Source organism: Tamandua tetradactyla, chromosome 7 (assembly GCF_023851605.1).
Source record: "Tamandua tetradactyla isolate mTamTet1 chromosome 7, mTamTet1.pri, whole genome shotgun sequence".
Classification (NCBI taxonomy): Eukaryota; Metazoa; Chordata; class Mammalia; order Pilosa; family Myrmecophagidae; genus Tamandua; species Tamandua tetradactyla.
In genome coordinates, this window is record NC_135333.1 from 105,160,762 (window position 1) to 105,178,186 (window position 17,425).

General features: G+C 38.0%; 1 protein-coding gene across 2 annotated transcripts in view; it reads left to right on the forward strand.

Moving 5' to 3' along the window:
- The window catches only part of ANO6 (anoctamin 6), a 260,323-nt gene that overhangs the window by 134,303 nt on the left and 108,595 nt on the right, over positions 1 to 17,425 (forward strand). The window lies entirely within an intron of this gene.

The following is a 17,425-nucleotide window of genomic DNA, read 5'->3' on the forward strand; positions in this document are numbered from 1 at the left end:
AGCAACACCTTAATTAAAAATAACATCTTCAAAAGGTCCTGTTCACAACAGTTCACACCCATAGGAGGGTAGATTAAGATTAAGAACATGTTTTTCTAGAGTACATATTTCAGTCCCTAACTGATGGCTTTGGAAAGGGCAGCAGAAGCAACCTGTGCAGGAATCAATATCAGACAGTGTGGTAGTTAGATTCAGTTGTCATCTTGGCCAGGTGAAGGACCTAGTTTTGTTGCTGTGGACATGAGCCAATGGTACCTGAACCTCATCTGTTGCTGATTACAACAGGCTAGGAGGCGTGCCTGCTGCAATGAGTGATGTTTGACTTAATTGGCTGGTGCTTAAATGAGAGTGCAATGCAGCACAGCCCAAGCAGCTCAGCATACCTCATCTCAGCACTCACAGCTCAGCGCAGGCCTTTGGAGATGTAGAAAGAAATCACCCTGGGTAAAGTTTTTGGAACCCAGAGGCCTGGAGAGAAGGCCAGCAGAGATCACCCTGTGCCTTCCCACATAAGAAAGAACCTCAGTTGAAAGTTAGCTGCCTTTCCTCTGAAGAACTAATGAAATAACCCCCTTTTAGTAAAAGCCAATCCATTTCTGGTGTGTTGCATTCTGGCAGCTAGTAAACTAGAACAGACAGGAAGAATGGTGTCTTCTAAAGTTCAGGAATAAAGGGTAGATGCCACTGGTTTACAGGTTTAATAAAGAGAAGTTGAGGGAGTTTTCATCTGACGGCTTTAATTTTCAAGTGCCAAGAGTGAAGAGAACACTGAGGGGGGTAGGGGGTACTTTGAAGTGATTGTAGAGAGCGGGAGAGCAAGCTGACCCCAAAAAACTTGGAAAGAGTTCTAGAATTTCTGGGCAGTGGTAAGTAATAGTCTGTGGCTGATGATTCTGAATTATTGATGATATCAAACTGCCCTGCTGTTTGGCATTCTCCAGTATCATGCAGACACTGAGAAAGCAGAACAGCCTTCATCCAGACCAGGGACTATTCTAGATGGGGTGTGATGGAAAGCATAGAGTGTCATAAAAAGTGTTAGTGAAATGGTTAACTGTGAAATATAACTTTGAAAAGGAAGGGGAGAGAAGAAAGAAGAGGATCAGCAGCTTGATTAAAGAAGTCAATGGGCTTTTGAGGTCATGATGAAATGAGGAGATATGGTTGAAAGGATTCTTCAGTTAGTGATTTGGAAAGGGAAGTTTTCAGGTGATGACAAGGTCTAGGATGGGACCATGGCAGTTAGTGGAAGAAAGAAAGTGGTTTGTGACAAAGAGGTTAAGTTGCTAAGAGTTGTACTGATCATGCCAGTGGATGCTGATTTGTCTCTCTGGAATGATGGAGGACTAGGAATGCAGAGGGAAATGTGAGTCAGGGGCCAGATTGTTCATGAGCAAGGACCAGTAGCTGGAAGTAGGGGATAATACACTCTAGGAAACTCTGAGAGTATATTCTACTTCCATGACCCTTAAAGACACTATCTCCTCATACCCCCCAGCCCCCCACCCAAGAAGATTGGGGAATTATGGTTTGGAAGTGACTTTTGGAACAAGGGAGAACATCAGTCTTACTTCCTTGTCCTCAGTGCCATAGGCCAAGAGAGTTTTTCCCCAGGTCAGCAGATGTTGGACAGGTTTATTTCAAAGTGGGTTCGAGGATCTTTGGTGTTTTCCAGAAATCCAGACATATTGTTCATTCCTGGTCTAAATGGCTCTGCAAAAACAAAATCTGTGCTGGGGCTATTGAGAGATGCTATGGTTCATTTTGAGTTTGGGCCAAGGTCTTTAATCCTAATCCCAGAAATCCAACTAAAATTCCAGGGGTCTGCCTGTAGCTTCCAAGATCTTCAGAGTCAGGAAGACTGAGAATAAGGCAGACTCTTCTCCAAGGTTCTGCCTGTAGCTTCCAAGATCTTCAGAATCAGGAAGACTGAGAATAAGGCAGACTCTTCCACTGAAACTTTTTCTTTTTAACTTGAACTTGAACACTTGTGACTTCTATTAACTCAGAAATATGGTTGTTTATAACATCTTGTATCTTTGGCACTAAATTTACCAAAGTAGAAGAGAAAAACTCAACCATAAAGGGAAGCTAAACAAAGGGACATTAATTTGGCAAAAGAACTCTCAAAAGGGGGAAATGAGATCAAAGATAAACTTGTAGTCAGAATTGCTAAATTGGCCCATTTGCTATAGTAGGAATTCATGTGGCATTTCAATATTGAAAGCTTTTTGTGTGCTCAAGAATAAAAGGTGATGAAATGTGTGTTTTGTCTGAATAGGGGGGAAAAGGGCTAGTCATTTGCTTTCTGCTGCTGATTCAGAAGCTAAATTGGTGGACTGGGGCTAGAAGCAAAAATAGGCAGTCTGAAATGCAAATATCTCATTCGGAGAGTTCTTGCTGAATCACTTCTTTGGAATGAAGAAAGTATTTTCCCAGAGAACAGAGTCTTAACAAATGGCTTCTAGGTCTGGTCAGATCAGATCCACTGAAGTTAATTTAACTCAGAGTGTTAACCATGTGTCATCCTGTACTAATGGTACTCTGAAACACTCCACTAGTCTTATGTTTTGCAATATTGAAAAAAAAAAAAAGAGTAAAACTAAAGTCCAGAGTGAATTCAGGCTTGTGAAAATGCTTAGCATGAATAGAGAGAAAAATAGAGAGAGTTTGAGCTATGTTGGAGCATAAAGAAGCAGGGATAGGCTCACAACTCCAGGAAGACAATTTCATGGTAAGAAATGAAAGAGAAAAGTTTATTGGTTCTATATCACTTTTGTCTTGTCTGCTAATGAGGGTGAGCTTTAAATTGAAATGGATCAAGCCCTGGTGAAGGGGGTATAAAAGCCAAGGTTGAATGAGATTATTTTAGAAAAGAATATAATTGTACAAATTAATTTAAATTTCCTAGCTAAAAAATGTATATATGTATATCAACCAGGGTTTTAGAAGAGCTTGTAGATTTGCTCATGGAACTGCAGTTGGTATTCTGGAGGAGAAATAGGGCTGGAACTGGTGCCAGAAGATGAGAGGGGCAAATGTGAGTTTTCAAAAAGTGCTGTGATCAGGAACAAGACAAGGATGTCCATTATCACCACTATTATTCAACATCGTGTTGGTGGTTAGGGTAGATGTTGGGCATGAGCTAAATTCTCATAAATGCAGACATTGAAGCTGGAACATTAACCTCCAGGAGTATTACAGAACAAGATTTTTAAGCAGATGTTATTTGAAAAGGCTTTAGAAAAGGGTCATCAGACACCAACATGAGTTCAATAAAAATAAATCATGCCAAACTTAGCACATGAAGTTTTTTTTAATGCTGGCTATTAGTAAAACAGGAGAAAGCCACAGGCATTTTTGTGTGTTTTGATTTTGGCAGGGTATGTGGAAAAATTGTATTTAAATATAGAATGAAGAAATGCGAGCCTAGTGAGAACGTGTGTGTCTGGGTGATTGATCTCCCAAGACTGGAATAAGGAATTGGAATCAATTTCTAGAGGAGACAAAAATCAATATGAATTAGAGTAAACTCTTGCCCCTAATTCATAAATATCAGCTTCTTAAGTAAAAGAACAAAAGAGACAAGGCTAACAACTGATCACATGAAAAGGCTAGGTATTTGGCTAATTAAGCCCAGTATGAATTGAGCATGTGATAACAATGTCAAAAAGTTAATGCAAATCTAGGTTGCATTAGGACTCTGTGACGGGAACAAGAAAGTACCAGGCTTCTCCTGGTCAGAATAGATAAATCCACTTCCCATTCTGTGTGAGAATGGAGCAGGTTGAAAGAAGAAAGATCAACCCAGTGGAGAGTCCTGACACTTAGGCAAATATGTGATAAGATTTAAATTATTGATGATGGTGGTTGGTAGATGGAAATGCAAAATACAGTATTAAGACCCATTTCTAGAAGATACATATAGGCAGGCAGATTTCATTTCAGTAGAAAGACATCCTCATAATTAAAATACCTTCTCACCGAAGGAGTTCAAATATAGACAGACCGATGACAGTCCAACCAGGGGACAGTGAACATTGAAACGAGTACACGTCAGAGCTGGCAGAAAGGCAGGGACCCATGTTTTGTATGTAGCAGCCTTGGTAATTGATGGAAATTGGAGAATGAGGGAAGGTGAAGGTATTTCCGTGAATATGCCACCCAAGTGAGTTCAATGTGGCTGCTTTATGAATCTGAGTTCCTTCCGTTTTGCTTTTTCCTCATTCAGCTTATTATCATTATTGGCCAAATTATTAACTGATTAAAACCCTTTGCTTCATATAAAGGTGTTAGTTCTACCTGGTTTTATTCCCCTATTTTTAGAAACCTTTGTGAAATGTTTTGTGAGTTCCTGCCCCAACAGAGTATCACATTTGAAATTCAGCAAGCTCCTCTCAGTTATCTGGGAAATGTCAAAGTTAATTTGATAAAAACATGTACAAGGAGAGCAGGAAGCGTAGAGCCTGCTGAGGGCATTCTGAACAAAGACGTGATGTCAGTACTTACCATGGAACTCACTTGATTGTGTCATCTGGAAGCATTCTACAATAATGGCCAGAAAACCCCCAGAAGCAAAAAAAAGAATTGAGCTTAAGTTGAGAGTCTGCAAATAGCTTGGCCATGCTGTGACCTTAAAAACAGCATTAATGTAAAAAGTTGTAATAAAAATTTAAAGAGACACATAGAACTTGGTGGAAATGTGCACATGATATAAATCCACAGGATTCCTGGAAAATTGGAAAGGGACGACCAGAGGAAATCCAGCAGCAGCTGTCCCCAAATTTTGGACTCTTAATTAAATTAATTTGGTAGGGTTTAAGGACTTTGGACAGATAATTTGAAAGCCTTTTATTTCTGAAGTCTGATTGGTTAATGGGTTTTCCTCATTTCAACAAATAATGAAAAAAAAAGTCTTTACTTAAGTCTCAATGTATTTTTTAAGTCAGTCTCTGTTAAGACACCATCAATATGCTTTTACCCAGAAAACCCCAATGGCTACTTCAAAAGAAAAATACATTTGCAGCTCCTTCTCCAAGTCCCCTTTTGAAATGTAGATTAATGTGACCTGACAGATTGTAATAACTACCGAAGAACATTTTCATTAATTATGGCAAGCCAATAATATGGATCTTTCCAGTGTTAGAATGAATTAGAGTCAGGGCCCTAATTGTAGCCGGAGTAAAATTTGATTGCTAAGTCCGAATCCCCTAAAATAAAAACACATAAAGTTTTGACAGCTCATTCAGTAATACTAATAGTATCACCACCATTTCATGTACTTTCATCAGCCTTAAGTGTTTTTAAAAAGTAAATATACCATTTTGTGACATGTGAAGCATGGTTAAAGAAGAAAGTGTGTTGAATGAGAGGAAATACTTTTGAGAATTTGAAAAGAAGTTTTACTTCTTATTTAATTTTTTTCTTTTGGGTAAAAGTCATTCTAGAAATCCCCCCAGGAAGCCAAGCAAGATGGAACTCCAGGAAAATAGAAGACCTTACTAAAGCTCTGCTCTCTGTCCCCTGTGGGCAAGTCACTTTCTCTTTTAGGATCGCAGTTTCCTCATGAATAAAAAGGTGAAAAATCAGCAGTAGGTTTCCTCTCCAGGGTGTTGTTCAGTGACTGCACAGAGATTGAAAAGTGTTTTAACCAACTTAAAAGCATATTCATAAAATAATAATACAGTGAGGAGTCTTATCTAACATTTATGGATGCTTATAGTCAGCTAAGCACATTGCAAGGACCTAGCCAGCGTGGAAATGGCTGTGGCCCTGCGCTGCTCAACCCAGCCATACCCCTTCGCATTCCCTTCAAATGAAATCACATTCTGCTGCTATCAGGACTTCGGTTCTATTCACCTTAGAGGAGCAGAGGAGATCATTTATGACTCCTGCATGTGGGAGGGTCCTAATACAGGCACTTAGGTGCCCACCAAAATTATCAGTGGGTTTAAAATTAATGATGTTCAGCAATGTTTTAAAATACCAACAGCACATTCTATCAATAAATAAACACGCCATGCACTTGTTAACACTTGCTAATTGAATTTTCAGTTCACCCAGAAAGAAGCTATTTAAATTATGCACTATTTTTAATTAACCACTATCAGTTTCACTAAAATTTCCAGGATATCTTTCATTTCTTCAATCATTCACTCGTTCAATATTTATTAATTGATGTGCTTTAAGGACTACAAAGCAATATATCTCAATGCCACAATTGTTAAGGCCGAGAATGTTTACCTCTGTCCTCTGTACATGTCCTATTGTCTGACAAGTGTTGGCTATGCAACTGATGGTAGTTGTCGGGTTTGGTTGAATGAAAGAATGCAAGGCTGTGTGCAGTGTGTGGCCACTTCTTCTCTTCCTTGCTTGACCCCCTTCTTTTGTTAAACCCTTTCTCTCTGTCTGTTAACTTTCTCAGAACTCAGCCCTGGTAGTCTTTTCTCACTCAGTCTTCTTATACCCGCTTCCTTAGATGCACTTAACAGCTCGCTCTACATTAACAGCTCCCAAGTTATCACCTTCTGATCTGTTTTTCTTTCAGTTTTCTGAGTTTTGGGACATGTCATTGGCATTCTCTCAGCTCAAGACAGAAAACCAAAAATCCTCCTTAACACTTTATTTCTGTCACGCTCGTTGTATTAATCCCCCAAGCCTGTTGTTTTTAAGTATAATTAAAATGACAGTTACAGCTTTAATCTGTCTCTTTGTCCCCATTTCCTTTGCTACCCCTCAGAATAGGCCACCACCTTTCTTCCTTGGTCTCACGTGGCCGCCTAGACACTTTTACCATCCATTATTCTATTTTCTAGGCAATTACTTTAAGACCACGTAAGAGATCATTCCTTCTTGGATGTGTAATGGATTTTTTCCCCTGTTACTTTATCTACAGTACTACAGAATGTTACCAGATAAAGGGTTAATTTATTTCAATTGATTAATTTAATGATACTTATCCATTTTATATTGCTGTAACCCTATTAAATGGATTCTTTTGGGAAACGTCATTGAAAAGTTGATACGGTCTATACCCGCTTGGGGGACAAATGCTAGTTGGAAGAGACAGTCATTAATTAAATAATTATACAAACAGCTAAATTAAAATTGTGAAAAGTGACATTTAGGGAGGAGTGTAACATGCTCTGAGAGTATAAAAGGAGGAAGGCATCCAAAGAGGTCTGGGACATCTTCCCTGAGGAGGAGTTAGGAGAAAGGGAAGGAGGGAGACTCTTGGAAAAAGGAACAGCTTGTGCGAAAATAGGAAGCAACTACTTTGCTTGATAGAATACAATATTACCATCATAAATATTGATGGTGGGTGGGCCACAATGGCTCAACAGGCAGAGTTCTCACTTGCCATGCCAGAGACCCGGGATTTGATTCCAGGTGCCTGCCCATGCAAAAAACAAACAAAAAAAGTATATTGATGGCATGCGGAAACTGATAGCTACATTAGAATGAAATGGTATCTTTGATTTCCAAGCCTTTTGGAGCAGCCCCTGGACAACCATGAGATAAACCAACCTTAATATAGTCTGTTGCAACCTAGTTATGAACCTTTAATAAAATGTATATGTTAAGCACTGACTTGAATATATGACCTGAACAAGCATCTCTTGTTACTTTCCTAGGTACTGTAGATTAAAAAAAAAAAAATCCACACCACAGAAACCACAACATTTTTTCTTTCATCCTTATAATCCAAATAAATGATAGTACGCATAGCCAAAAATAGATGACATACTATGTGTAGAGTATCATACTGTTATAATTTCAATTATATCATATAATGCGTAATTAAAAGCCAAATGAATAGTTTACTAATAAACTATTACTGTTTTAGTCTTCCATTTACATACTTAGTAAAATATTAAAGACCCCAGAGAGCTTTTTTGTATTATATCTATTGACATTAATTATATTAGAAATCTAAACAGAAAATTTTTAAAATATATTTATTAATCCATTTAGACATCACCAATAATAAACCTCATTTGTAACTCAACATAAATGATATTTTAAAACTGGTTTCTTAAACAAGAATTAAGAAAAGTGGCAATATTTTCTGTTTTTTTTGTGGATATCTTTAAGAAAAAACAACTGGATTCACATATCTGCTTCTGCTTTCAAAAGTTGCAATTTGTTAAAAAAAAAAAGTTGCAATTTGTTATTTTGGTCAAAGTATGTGAAGACATCTGACCTTACACAGATATGTAATTAGAAAAGGGAGAAGTATTTTAAAGACTTCCCAAATAATTGTAGATATTTTTCTTTGATATCACACTAAAATTTGACAAGTGGTAGTTTCTTAAAGGTTAGTTGTGGAATGTGAAACCATTATGAAGGAAATTTTTGTCTATTAAAAACCGTTGACCTATCTTGGATTCTAAATGGATTTTTTACCCATGCCTGGTTTTTATCACTATGCGTTGTTGGTGAGTGGAAAATATTGGCTCACTGGGTTAAGTAGATCTTCCAGATGTTGGCTCATTTCATTATACAACGTGAAAAAAATCACGCTTATAAACATAACCTCCAGTCTCAACAGAAGTCTTTGGATATTGGGAAACTGTCAAGTTCACAGTGGCAAATACAAGATCTCCTAAGTTCTAATAGTTGCCTGACACTTTGAAATTTTACCATCGACAATAAATGTTGTCAGTGTTCTTTTTACGTGGGCAGGCACCGGGAATCAAACCCGAGTCTCCAGCATGGCAGGCAGAAACTATGCCACTGAGCCACCATGGCCCACTCTGTCGGTGGTTTTTTTTTTTCATTTTTGAGAAAATGTCTAAGAAAAACCAAGTCTAAATAACCAAATTTTGCGTCTGTTGTCTGCAAAGTAAAGATGGTACTCCATGAAAAAAATCAGTGTATTACTTATTCAGCTCACAATTCAAACAATTGTACAGGCACTTTTCCTTGAGACAATCCAGTACTGGGATGTGCAGCAGAGATGCTTGCTGGTACTTCCATTTTGTCACATAGGACACTTAAAAACTGTGTACTGAGGATGCAAGGGTAGTTCAGTGGTAAAATTCTCACCTGCAATGTGGGAGACTTAGGTTCGATTCCCAATCCATGTACTTCCCCCAAAAAACAAACAAGCGAAACAAATGAACAAGCAAAACTCAACAAATGATGCTGCAGTAGCGGGATACTCACATGGAAAAATAATGAACTGTGACCCCTGCCATATAGCATGCAAAACAAAACACACTATGTACTCAAGGGTCAAGATTTAATAAAATCTTCACAATGTGACTGTGTGATTGTGAAAACCTTGTGTCTGATGCTCCTTTTATCTGCCTTGTCAACAGGCAAGTAGAGCATGTGGAATAAAAATAACTAATAGGGGGAACAAATGTTAAAATAAATTTAGTTTGAAATGCTAGTGATCAATGAAAGGGAGGGGTAAGGGGTATGCTATGTATAAATTTTTTCTGTTTTCTTTTTATTTCTTTTTCTGAATAGATGCAAATGTTCCAAGAAATGATCATGATGATGAATATGCAACTATGTGATGATATTGTGAATTACTGATTATATATGTAGAACGGAATGATCAACAGTTAAGAATGTTTGTGTTTGGTGTCTTTTGGTATTTAAAAAAATTAAAAATTTTAAAAAAATTTAATAAAATCAATGATTTTTACTACTTCCTCAAGAACAAGTGAAATGGTGTGCGTGTTAGAAGAGAGAGATCACGCACACATGAGCACACAGAGGTAAAGAATACCAGAACTGCTATAACAGGTGCCTCTGCTTTGATTTGTTCTAAGACCCTAGCTGTTTAGCCACCGTGGCTTTTGAAATATCAGTGCAGATGGTAACACAATGAGAAAGACAGATAACATCTTAGTGTTGTTATAAAAATGGTTGTACCTCATGGTCCCCCGGAAAGGAGCTCAGGAATCCCGAGAGGTCTGCAGAACACACATCCATTGTTGCAGACAATAGCGTAGTGAGGGAGAAAGAAACCTGGACCCAATTTGACAGGAAGAATTCAGGAAAGAAGAGCTGAGTTGGATCTTAAAGGCTTGGATAGATAGTAAGGAGAGGGGAGGGATGTTTCAGGAGTGGAAATTAAATGAATGAAAGAATAGAGGCAGAAAAAGGCATGACAGTCAAAATGACAATGAGTAAGAGTTTGGACTAGAAGGTTAGGATTGGAGAGTAATAGTTAATTCACAGAGGGATCTAATTAGATTTGGGGAGGTCTTGAATACCTATATGAAAAGTTTGGGCTTCCTCCAGTGGTCACTGGGAGGGACTGAAGGTTTTTGACCCATTCTGTGACTTGATGGACATGTTTAGGAAAACCCTGTATGTGACAGTATGTAAGGTGGGCTGGCGGACAGAACTGGGTGTAATAAGATTGACTGGGGTATTGGTTGTAATCTAATCAATAAGGGTCAAGAATGCAGGTTAAAGTGGTGGTAATGGATGGGAACATAGTGAAATATAGACTCATTGCTTCAAAGGTAGATGTGGTATGAGAATTAAACAGGAAAATGTGAAAGGTTACCTGGATATTATATTTTATAACCCAGTTCCTTGCCAAGGTCATTGCCAGTTTGTGAAATGGATAAAAACTGGGTGTTAATGATAGAAGGCCGCACATGAGACATTGCCAGAAAAATCAGAATGCTTCCTCTTCTTCTGATAGCAAGGGCTCAGTCATCGAACACATTTCCTTTTTGCTCTGCTGCCAGGAGTTACTGTGCCAAATGTCATGTTAAAATCAGTTACAATTGTCTCAGTGGTTAGTGCATTCTCTTCCTTATGCTTTCCCTGGTCCTCAGTCCTCAGTGTCCCTGATGCAGGTGGAAATTGCTAATGATTATAAGGTATGTGAATGTACTCAACATAATCAGTAATCAATAAAGAACTATTAAGTGTTAAAATAGAGAATACCCTCAACTTATATTTATTTACTGAGCTTTTGCTGTGTTTCAAGCCCTGTGTTATTGCTTTGCGTACATTATCTTATTTAATCTCCACGGTAACCCTGTGTTTCTTCCTATGTTTTCTTCCTTTTTTACAGAAAAATCAAATTAGCCTTAAAGAGATAAAATACGCAAACAAAGGCACATGGCTCCTTACTTGGCAGAGTTGGGATTTGAACCTAGTTCTGCCTGCTGCTTAAGATATTGTTCTTTATCCTTATCTTGAACTCCTTTCGTTTTTACCTCCTAAATAATAATAATAATAATAATAATAATAGCTTGTTATATTTAATAACCTCTCTTTAAGATATCAAAAATACTATAAACTTCATTTAAGATTTGATGCACAGAAAGGTTAAAGTAAATTCTTTGTGTGCTTTCATTGACATGACATTTAATTCTCTGAAAATGCACTTCCTCAGAGTACTTTGTTCGACAATTTCAAATAATTGACAGGAGGAGGGTTTTTGTTAGGTTTATTTATTTATTATCTATAGTCAGTTTAAAACATGTTTGAGCCATTGCTTTAAATGAGGCACTTGGGTTTGTTGTTGTTTTGGGAACATCTGTACATCCTCATTTTCATGAGAATCTTCTTCACAGAGAACAGACATTCTTGTAAACTGCTTCTTGAGTTAAAACAGAGAACGTAATCTATGCAATATATAAAAAACATTAACCAGCTGATACAGTGCGCGATGCTCTGATTTGTTTTTCTTATTCTCGCCTTCAGTGGGGTTGCAAACATCTATTCCCAGAGCAGTCCTCTGAGCAGATGATGGCCGGGGGGTACACAGGACAGGACAGACAAGGAAGTCGCTGTTGATAGCAATAAGCTCACTGCAAACCCTGAGCAGCTGAAAGTCTAAAAATAACTCAGGGCAGTTCTTAGATTGTAAATGGAAACCTCCTGTGAAAAATGAAGCACTCACCAAAGAAATCTTGCTCTGCCAGGAAAATCCTTAGATGACTGTCATACATGTGTCACTACAGAGTGAGGGACTGGGGCATTAATGGAGTCTGCAGAGGAAGTATTACATAGGAACCTAGTAAAGAATTTAAGACATGCTACCTTGGTTATACCCTTAGTTATACCTTATTTCAGCTCAACAGTCTGGACTGCTCTAGCATGAAATTCTTTCTTGTTCATTCTCAGATTATAATTTCCTGTAAGAGCGGCCATTCATTCAAAAGTGTGGGATTTAAGTTAGTACCCTGTGTCACATGTGAAACAGATGACTGAGAAAAGGGGTCAGTTTGCAAATACAGGAATGATAAATGAGAACTTCTAGTATTTTTGAGTCATAACCAGCTGGGTTCAGAGAACTCAAAATAGGTATGCTAAAGACAGTTGACATATCGTTAGCTAAGAGGAGCAAGAGGTAGGTGAAGGGGAACTTGTAGTTTTGAAATTGAGCTTCAATTATTGTTCCTCAAGACTAATGATCTTAAATATAGTTATAGTGAGAATATTATAAAAGTCTCCTAAATCACGAAGAATCTGGCCATAGGAATATTTTGGTTTAGATGATTCCGGAATATAATATTGGTAGTTTGCTCCTAAAGGATCCCCACATTGCCTTGTTGGAAAATTTATGGAATATCTTCCTCAGGATGTGAGAGAAACTGAAAATACTAATAGACTCGAAAAAGCTTTGGGTAAATGGATTGCTGTTAAACCCACAACAGAATATTAAAGGGAAGCAAAATGCTTTGGGGACATTCAACCTTATCATTCCCATGGGGGAATGATAGTAACGCTTTCCCACAAAATCCCCTTGTACCACTGTCTTGCTTTGTCACATCTGTCACTTGAACTTTCCTAATACTTCCCATTGGAAATATTTGACAGCTTAATCTCTCCTAAATTCCTTTTATCGACATCACCACCACCAGGTGAGAACAGTGCAAATGGATAGTGACCTCTGCAAGAAAAAGAAAGTATGAAAATAACTACTAGAGGCATTTTCACATTTTTCCTTTTCTTTTTACTTTTGACTTTTCTTCACCTCTCTCCTTCTTTTCTGCAGATCACCTTAAAGGATGTTTTAACTGAGATTTTAAAATGGTGGGAAGTCTGTTGGGAAACCAAGAAAGCAAAGAAGTTTGAAGTTGTGTTAATAAAAATTTCCAATCTCTACTCTTAACTATGGGTATAAGGAAAAGGTTGAATAAGAATCCATTCCCTATGTGAAGGCTCCTAAATTAGCATCTTTCTTCCAACAATAGAATGCTTATTATCTCCCCTTGTAACTTAATTCCTTTTAAGGAAGTTTTCTTTTAAAGGTCATTTAAAGTTCTATTTTCATATTTCCTTTAGCAAGTTAAGAAATGTTAAGAATCTATTATTTAAAATCATATAAGCACTCCATTTGATAAAATTACTGCTTCCTTGGCATGTGCTGGAGAAAAATATTTAACAATAATTATGCTTGAGGCATTATGCCTTCACTCTCACCAGGCACCTCAAATGTGATGTTCTAATAATAGAAACCTAGAGTTTATTTTAATCCAGGCGAAGGGAAACAAAGGCAAAATGCATATGCCAAGTCTTTTGGCATTTGAACATTCCCTTGTGTGTGTAGCAAACACACAAAAAGAATTTGCATGGCAAATTTGTATCTAGATATTTATAAATGAACAATATCTGTCCCTGATGAGAAATATTGAAAAGACTAAGTTGAGCTATGTGGGAACTGGTTATCGCCAATGTAAGATCACAAGACTCTTTTTAAAGACTCTCTACATCGGTTTTAACTTGTAACAGAAATCATTTATAAGCTAGATCAGTAGTGGGTTCTAAAAACAAATATATGAGTCAAAATTAATAACCGATATTTTGTAGTTACACCGTTGGCATGTAAGCTGGGATGGGACGTCAGTCAGCAGAGGGGCGGTGCACATCTAAAACTGGTGTGGCTCCTCTAGTTAAATGTCTGCATTTCAGAAAACACATCAGCATTGCTCAACCCTGGGCTGGCTGACCGTGTCCTGGAATAGATCTCCATTTTTCTTTGGAAATTTAGTTGGTTAAAAAAAATGGTAACGAAGGTTACTATCAACACTATTCCTTCTCTTTTCCTTATACAAAACACATTCCCCCCAAGAGCACTGGGACTCCTCCCAGGAGCTGCCCCTTCTGGTGGTGTCTCATCTGGCAGCACATTCTACCTGTTCAAATGGATAACAAGGTCCGCAGTGGTTATAAATCATCTCCATTTCTACTAAAATGCATTTAGATTGCTTGGTGCATGTGCCAGTTTGAAGCTATTATGTATCCCAGAAAAGTCATATTTTAATCCTGATCCAATCTTGTGGAGGCAGCTGTTTCTTTCTATCCTGATTCAATACTGTAGGGCAGAAACTTTGCTTAGATTGTCTCTGTGGAGATGTGGCATGCTCAGTTGTGGGTGTGGACACAGATGCGGATGCTTGGAGAACAGTTGTTTCAGAGCTGGCAGAGCAGAGACAAGGATGTTTGGAGAGGCTTGGATCCCAGCAGACATCACCATGGGCTTCTCGTGAGATGGTAAGCAAGCCAAAACCTGGAAAGAGCCAAGGGAAGCCAAGAGATGAAGCCAGCCCCGGAGAAGCAAAGCGAGGAACCCCCACAGGAACAGAGGCTGTGAAAGCAATGGAGCCCAGGAGCGAGGGACCAGCAGATGCCAGCCACGTGACTACCCAGCTGACATAGCTGTTCTGGCAGCATGAGCCTTTCTTGAGGAAAGGTAACCTTCTTGGTGCCTTAATTTGGACATTTTCTGGCCTTAGAACTGTAAACTTGCAACTTATCAATTTCCCTTTTAAAAGCCGTTGCGTTTCTGGTATATCACATTCTGGCAACTTAATAAATTGATACAGTGTGTGTCTCCTTTGGGGCTGCTTGGAGCCCTCCCCTATCTCTTCCTTCCACATCTCACCCTGAGTTCTTACCCTTGCAGAACTTCCCTATTTAGCTATCATCTCTTAGCAGCCAGGCTGAACAATGCTGAATCCTATAGGCCTATTCTCTATCACCCTTCATCTACTTGCCTTATCTCTCCATGTGGTCTTCAGGATCTCTTCAGTAAAACCCCAAGAGAATCTACTAAAAAGGGATTAAATAATCAAATCATTCATTAAGGTCAAGGATATTAACAGGCACATCACAGAAGTAGCAGTTTGGCAGTAAGCAAAAACATGTTAGGGCTCTCCAGTTGAGAAGTGCAAATGAAAAAGATATACATTTTGAATATCATATTGAGAAATGTGAAAAAGACTGACATGGGTGAGGGCAGAACAAGGCCCTCTCATAATCTGCATGGAAATGCTCATTGTTATAAATATTTTGGATGACAATTTAGCAACCTGTATATTGAAATTTTTTGTTAAAAGGACATGCCACTTAAAATCAGCTTCTAGAATTTAGCCTAAGGAAATAGTGATTAGACACGTGCACTAATATGTACGTACAAGGATGCTTATTGCAGCAGTGTTTATAAAAGCAGAAAATTGGAAACAAATTATGTGTCATCAGTGGAGGTCTGTTTTACTAAGTCATGCTAAACATGACGCACAGTGGTCAGAGTATGTGTGCATATGAAACCCTAAAACGATGTACTCCAAAATATTAACAGGTTCAGCTCTTCTTTGGGAAATGGGATAATATATGCCTTTTATTTTTTCTTTATACGTTTGTGTATCTTCAGATTATTTTTGTAATGAGCACATAATATTTTAACAGTCATAAAAAATATATAGCAACTTTTATTCTAAGGAAAAAATAAACTGAGCTCCTGCTACAGCAGAGAGTTCAAAGGTGACGAGACCTGGCCTCAGGCCAACAGTATATAGTATGGTTAATGGAGTGAGGAAGGAATCAGTGTAATCTGTGCAAAAATCATCCCAATCACCTCTGAACACACCTTGATCATCACAGCATCACTAGCCATGATCCTCTTGAAACAGACTGAGACATTTGACTCTAAAACAGCCCTGGAGTCCTCACTTTAGGGTACACCCTCCTTGAATGGGCTGCTTTTCCACCTCACTTCTTTCTCGACAGCCTGCTCCAGTGAAAAACATGCTCGTTCACTCCCCCTTACCCGGACAGAAGACACTGCTTAAGGCACAGACTTCCTGTGTGTCCAGTCACTTCTCATCCCAGCTACTAATAACGTTCCTTCCTTTTTCCCACCCCTGCTTCTCACAGTACTAGTTTTCCCACCTTCGATATTTAGCCTGCTTAGTTCTTGGCATTTTTTTTGTCTCAGTACTTGGTGTTTTCTTTGCACTTTGCGCTTTTCCAATATCAATGTATTTACCGACTGTGGAGATGATCTAATTAACAAGGAATAAAATCTAACCTGGTTTCTTCTCTCTCTGTGGTATTTCTGCCCAAATATATAAAGGGAAAAGAATTCAGTTATCATTTATGCTTCGAGGCTGTCCAAATTATGCCATAGTCAGGGAAAACACTTAGGAATGTATCGTATTCCTAACAGTGTGACATGTAAATAAAATTCATTTCAGTATATTTCATATTTTCTTGAGATCTAAATATTTGCATAAAGGCTTTTGCTTTAAATCTTTAATTTGTTTCCCTAGACCTTGTTGTGTACATAGATTCAGGTTTTTTTAATAGAAGATCTTATATTTTCATTTCAGTTCTTTACTATGATTAAAGTATTTTTCCTTATGTTCTTGGAATTGACTACTTTGTTTTGCTAGTCTTAAAAACTGCAAAGTGCTGGGGTACAAGGGTAGTTCAGTGGTAGAATTCTTGCCTGCCATGTGGGAAATCTGGGTTTGATTCCTGGCCCATGCAGTTCCCAAACAAACAAACAAAAAACAACAAAAGCAAGCAAACAAAAAAAAAAATTCAACAAGTGGTGCTGCAATAATGTGATACTCACATGGAAAAAGAATGAAATGCAACCCTGAGATAGCAAGCATACAAAAAAACCCCAAAAACTGCAGAGTGCAACATTTTTCCACTTACACATATCAGTTGCTCTTTATATTATGTGATTGTTTTGATATTGTTTATTTTTTTATTGTTAGGCAATAAATCTTTCTTGAACCTGTATGTGTAAAGCTTGAGACTATTAACCCATGTAAGCCTGAAATACTCCCCAATTTCATAGTAAATGACAACCATATCATATTGGAGTGGCTGGGGGGAAGTACCTGAAACTGTTGAGCTGTGTTCTAGTAGCTTGATTCTTGAAGACAATTATATGATATAACTTTTACAATATGACTGTGTGATTGTGAAAACCTTATGTCTGATGCTCCTTTTATCCAGAGTATGAGCAGATGAGTAAAAAAAAAAGATAAAAAATAAATAAATAATAGGAAGGACAAAGGATAAAATAAATTGAGTAGATTGAAATACTAGTGGTCAGTGAGAGGGGGAGGGGTAAGGGGTTATGGGAGTATGGGATGTACAGTTTTTCTTCTTTTCTTTTTCTGGAATGATGCACATGTTATAA